Below are 6,626 nucleotides of genomic sequence, written 5' to 3' on the forward strand. Positions count from 1 at the left end.
ATCTTTTGTCCAACCTCTCTGTCTTATGGGTGAGTAAACTGAGGCCCAGAAAGGGGATATAATTTTCTATTTGGTCTCTTTAAATAGCTGAGTCAGTCTTGAGGGGGGGCTCACCCCATCCATCTGTTTCCATTTGGGAATCGCACTGCTCATGCCCAGATCTTCAAGTAAGCCAAAACTTATCTATTTTTAATGCCAAATAACTGCCTCTTCTTCTGTAAAGTATGGCACTTCCAACCACTCTGTATTTGGACAGGGAGGTTTATTTTTACTGGAGCGTGGTATAAGTGGGGCCTGGTGCCATGTCCGGATGTTATTCCACATTTCACTTGCTGGGTTGTAGTTGAGTCCATTAAGCAGTTCCTATGAGGTTCACGGGGGATTAGTAGGTGGCTGGTGATAGTGATGTCTTTCACATCAGCGAGGCCTGCCTTGGGTAAGGCTGCACTCGGTTGCCCAGGCTAGAAATCTGAGAGCTCACCTTTGTTCCCCTTGTTCCCTCCTTTCTCTCTCTCTGATCCCTCCAGAGGAAGAACAGAGACATTAAAGGCACAGCTGTCCAAGTTTTAACCCAGACTGTACTGCTCACCAGCTATGTGGCATTGGGAGGCCACATAATCTTTCTGTGCCTCAGTTTCCTCACCTATAAAATGAGATAGTAGTGCCTACCCATAAGGTTATTGTGAGAATTAAATGTGTAAATATGTGTAAGGTGCTTAGAAGAGTGCTTGGTACATATTAAGTTTTCAATTTATGTTAGCTATTAATATTAATGATATAATTATTTGTGGGCAGTTGGTCAATAAGCTCTGGCCATTCTTACTTGGAAATGTCTCTTGCAGCCTATCTTCCGTCTCTGCTGCACCGTCTTAATGTAAGTTCTTTTGCCTGAACAACTGTGGAGCATCTTAACTGTTCTCTCATCAGCCTTGCCCCTTCCACAGCATGGTCTTCCGTGCTGCCAGGGAAACTTCCTAAATGGCAGACTCAATCCCATCGCCCCCACTGGAAAACTTGCCCTACCGGATCCTTAGCCTGCCTCTCCAGATATCTCCTTTGTATTTGTATTCTGCAAAACAAATTACCCCTGCATTTAGCAGTTTAAAACAAACATGGCCGGGTGCAGTGGCTCACGCCTCTAATCCCAGCACTTTGGGAGGCCGAGGCAGGTGGATCATGAGGTCAGGAGTTCAAGACCAGCCTGGCCAACATAGTGAAACCCCATCTCTACTAAAAATACAAAAAATTAGAAGGGAATGGTGGTGGGCACCTGTAATCCCTGCTACTTGGGAGGCTGCGGCAGGAGAATCGCTTGAACCCAGGAGGTGGAGGTCGCAGTGAGCCGAGATCCCGCCACTGCACTCCACCCCAGGCAACAGTGCAAGACTCTGTCTCAAACAAAAATTAAAAACCAAACAAACAAAAATTTATTATCTGACAGTTTCTGTGGGCCAGGAATTTGGAAGTGGCAGCCCAAGGTGGCTGCGTGATGAGGTGCTGGTATTAAGGTGGAGACTCCTGAAGCACCCATTTAATTTTCATGAAGTCAACTGCAGGAGCTCAGCTGAGAGGTGGGGAGAGCGGGAGGGACACATACAGTGATATATTGATGTGTGGTGATACAGTGCAGCAGCCGGGCAAGGTTGCAGGGCCCGGAGGGTGTGTGAGACGGGAGCACACGCAGCCGCCCTTCCCTGGCCTCATCTCACGGCAGCCTCTCACCACACTGAAGATAAGCTTCTCTGGCCCAGCACAGCCCTAAATGCCACCCATGTTTTCCTCTGCTGCTCAGCTGAGGTAACAGGACTCTCTTCCAGCCTGAAGGCAGAGCTGACTGGCTGGGATGTCCTGTGGAGGGATCATGTCTGCTTGTTGTGCTTCACAGGCATTTTAAAGGATTTTCAAGGGAAATTTTCACTTTATGTGATTTGGCTTTACGGGTCTTGGAACTAGTCCCTGTGTACAATAAGACTGCTTTGGACCCCAAACCCCAAACCATGCTGCCCTTAACGCACTGCTTCCTAGGAGACACTTCTGCCCCCGTAACTGGGAAGGCTCGGTGTGGAATTGGAATTGGAATTGTCCTAAAGGGAGGGTGAAAGTAAGTGATGTTAGTGATGTCCTGTCTGGCCGCTGCTTTTGCTACCATTCACATGTCCCCTGGCTCCACGCTACTCTGCAGGGGGATCTGTCGCCAGCATTGAGTGCTCATTCGAGCACCAATCCTGCTCCTAAGAAGATGAGATACACTGAATGAGTCACTGGCACTGAAGCGAGGTGCCACGCTAAGCCCAGTGCAAAGATTGGAAAGAAATAAGCTACATGGTCCCCATCCTCAAAATTATGCCCTGCAAGAAATCCAGGTGGTGTGGAAAAAGTGGATAAAACACCTGGTGGGGATTAAGGAGACTGGGTTTTCTGGCTGACTGTATCATTAGCTGACTGAATGACTTTGGGCAAGGATGTGACTTCACCTCACTGGTCCTTGGGGTCCTTATCTATCAATGGGGCAGGACCAGACTGCATCTCTGTGACCTGCCCCAGCATTTTATTCAGCAGGTTTTTGTTGTTGTTGTTGTTGTTGTTTTTGAGATGGAGTCTCGCTCTGTTGCCCAGGCTGGCATGCAATGGCACGATCTTGGCTCACTGCAGCCTCTGCCTCCCAGGTTCAAGCAATTCTCCTGCCTCAGCCTCCCGAGTAGCTGGGATTACAGGCGCCCATCACCACTCCCGGCTAATTTTTTGTATTTTTAGTAGAGATGGGGTTTCACCATGTTGGCCAGGGTGGTCTCGAACTCCTGGACTCAAGTGATCCACCCACCTTGGCCTCCCAAAATGCCAGGATTACAGGCGTGAGCCACCACCCCCGGCCTCAGCAATTTTTTTTTGTTTGTTTGTTTTTTGTTTTTTTTTTTGGCGAGGTCTTGAACTCTTTTGAGATTCTGCTGAATTACGATAGGAATCCTTTCCTAGGGAAAAGGCATATGACATGCTTAGACTCGAGAATTTTTGCATAAGATTTCAGGAAAATTATTGAGTCTCTGGACCTGTCACTTGGTCTCTAGGCTTCAGAATTATGGTTTTCTTTGTAAAGGAAAAAGCAAAAGAACAAGTACTGCAAAACCTTCGAAACCAAAGCAAGCTTTTTCTTCATTGCGCGCCTGACTTTCCTCATACTCCAGGCAGTTACTGCTGTCGCCTGTACATTTCACCCTGTGTACACGGTGATGGAGGATGGTGCAACCTCTGGAGGCACGTGTGTTTACTGTACTGCATTCTTGATTTTGGAGATGTACACTTCCTGTCAGCACATTCCGAGACTGAGGCTGTGAAAATGGTCCTGTCCTTTTGGAGGTCACAACTTCAGCCCACAGAGAGTATCTGTAGCCACAATGGTCTTTGCAGCCTTCTATCTTATCCAGTTGGAAGACGGGCAATGAACCTGGGGTGCTTTTCCATGAACTCAGAAAGAGGCTTCTGAGGTTCATGCAAAATGAACTGGTGGGGAGCGGTCAACCGTTGGAGGGGCAGGAAAACATGGTTGGGGGCTGTGGAAGACTCAGGAGTGGACCAGGGGCAAAGGCCTGGGAGTTCTGGGCAACCCTGATAAACGCTGCTTGCTTTGCACCTGAGTGAGCGTAGGGTTCTGCCCTGTGATTCTGTCTTTGAAGTGGAGAGGGTTTGGTGCCTGGTGGCAACCTCATTTCTAACACACCATTACATTTGCCCAGTGCCCTTGAGCCCAATTTCATAGGTACTGAGCCCTTGAGTACCAATTTCATAGGTGCTGAACACACACACACACACACACACACTCTCACACACTTGAAAGGGCTGGCTACTATTCTAAAAAGCAACAACAAAAAAAAATTCATCAGCCCCTGAGTCTGGTAGATCAAAGGCTGTGGTCATGAGCCACTTGCCTGAGCACCAGGGCTTGGTATTGCCTCAATATTCTGCAGTTTACAGCCATTCTAGACCCATAATTTCCATGATTCCTCTGTAAAATGTAGAGGAGAACTGATGACATTTCACAGACTGGGGAAACCGAAATACACCTGTAAGACTGGATTCCATACCATTAAGGACCAGCAAATTTCCCTTTTACCTCTTACCACCGATGGTCACCATTTACTCAGTACAACTGTCCCCATTTTCTTGACCACCAATGGACATTATTGTGCGAGTGGCTTTTTTACATGTCTGGATGGACCGAAGGCCCCTGGTGGGCAGGCACTGATCTGTCTCTTTTACCATTGTAGCCCCGCTATCCAGCAAAGAACCTGACGCTTGCAAGGAGCTCAGCAATCTTCATGTAAGCAGAGTGAAGAATACTAGTGGGAGGAAGTGTGAGTGCTCGTGGTGTGATGTTCAGCAAGGCGTGCCACTCACTGCTGCCCTCACTTCTGAACTCCTGAGCAGTCCCACGGGGCGAGGGCAAAATGAACCTTGTTTCCTTTCCTCCTCCTGCCAAAGTCTGAAAGTCACATTCTGCAGACTTTCAGGAAATTTGACTTGCTCACTTCAGTAGGGTTCAATGCAGCAATTTCTGGGTGGAAGTGGAGTTGGGGGAAGGGCACACTGGCACTGGGGCAGGTGGGCTCTGAGCAGTGTAGGCTGGTGAGCCAGGCTGAGGGCCATCTCCTTGCTCAGTGCCAGCAGAGCCCACGCTCACCAAATGTCCATGGTTCCGAAGCACCTTGGTGAAGGATGACACCAGTGGGCTCTGGTGCCTGAGGGTGCGGCCAGGGTGGGCTGAATCAGCAGCCTGGCAGCTTCCCTCTGGCAGGGTCCTGCCAACCACCAGCCTCCCTGCTCCTGAGGAAGCAGAACCAGGGGAGGTGTGGTCCAGGCTGCCCTGCTATCCCCTGCGGTTCGTCCTAGCCATCCAGGAGGAGAAGGGGTGTGTTTGAGGGGAGCAGCAGCACAGGAATAGCCTGCAGTGTTTAGATGGGAGGACCCCAAGGAGGTACCCAGGCTAATCGACCAAAAACTCCCTCTGGGACATTGCTCTTGCTTCCAGTTGCTTCGGTCTGCCTCTCATCTCAACTCTGGCTACAGAAATATGTGTGTCCCTCCGCAAGCTCGCTGTTTTATTTTTAAAAGTATTCTGCTCTACTGTGAGCCACGAACAGAAGCTCCCCTTGTGGAACAAAGAGTTAATCTCCCTGCAGTGGCATCCTGTCAGCCCCTCTGAACCTGTGTCAGCGTTCTCCTTCCCGCTCCCCCTGTGGACTGCCTCTGGCTCACTCGCTGCACACAAAGCCTCCTCTGTTTCTGGCTGGGCTGGAGTCACATGCTTTCACTCTTAACCCCGGAGCTTTAAAACTAAACACCCACCCTCTTTGGCCCCAGATGACCCTGTTTACGTCTGCTGAGCCAATTCCAAACAGCAACAGTAGTGAAAACTTCTGTCGGGAGAGACTTCTCAACTACTGGTGTAGGGAGAACAAATCTTCACTTTGTATAACGCGAGGACTTTAAGAAGTTTTGGGAAATGGCTGAGAGGAAAAAAACACAAGGAAGCCAGCAGCCTGCCCCAACTTCTCTATTTTCTAAAGTATCTCTTATCAGAGACCCCCAGGGGGCTCGGGATAAAGCTTTCAAGAAACAGAAAATGGTGAGCAGTTTTCATGGCTGAGGGGAAGAACATTCTAGATTTTCCTGATATCCTACTTTGTTTAACCCTTAAGGAAAGTGACATTTTCTTTTTTAAGTTTTTTAAAAAAATTATTTTTACAAGGGCTATTCTCTTTGTTCCATGTCACTGAGGATAGGAAAGAAATATTCCCTTCCCTGGGTTTGGGGAATGGCCCGTGAAACTGTGGAGGCTTCTGGAGAGGAAGCCTGGGCCAATCCATTTCAAAGTTCTGGTTGGGGAAGATTTGTGTTTTTGTTTTTACCCTAAAGTCTCCTTTTTCTTTTCTTCTTCTTCTTCTTTTTTTTTCTCTCTCCCAGTTTATGGGTAGTAGCCCATGTTAGCTGTAAAGGAAGTCAAGTTTCCTTTGATTGTTCTTACCCTGATCAAAGTGGCAGACAGTGGAAGGGAAAAATACCAGAGCCCCAAAATGATGGTAACTCTGGAGTCCCGAGATTAGGTATTTGTGAACAGTACAGATGACAGAATTGGTCAGGTGCCTCCTAGTCTCATGTCCATCCCTGAAGAAAGTAATGGAGTAGTGTAGATTAGAATCAAGCAAGTCAGTTCCACGTCCTTGGGGCTAGTGGAATTCCTTAGGCAGGGGATGACAAATAAGTTTCATCTCTAGCGATAATGAGAAATTGGCAGCCAGCTGTATTGGGAAGGTTTCTGATGCTACATCTAGGCTTAGCCCAAAAGAGTACCATGACCAAAGAGCAATGTCTACTGGGCATGGGAGGAGGAAACAACCGCACATATTTGATGTCCCTTATCTAGCACAATTTCAGAAAGTTAGACTGTCATATATATGCAAAGATAAGTAGAAAACAGCCCCAGAAAAGAAATGGTAGACAGAATGAGAGAAGTAACTAGAAACAGTGGTGCTTGCTAAACATTGTATTTAGTCCTGTATATTAGGTGAGCCATTTGACAAGTTCCAGGCAATGAAATATAAGCAGAAATGATGCAGATCACCTCTGGGCTA

Source organism: Hylobates moloch, unplaced genomic scaffold (genome assembly GCF_009828535.3).
Source record: "Hylobates moloch isolate HMO894 unplaced genomic scaffold, HMol_V3 SCAFFOLD_14, whole genome shotgun sequence".
NCBI lineage: Eukaryota > Metazoa > Chordata > Mammalia > Primates > Hylobatidae > Hylobates > Hylobates moloch.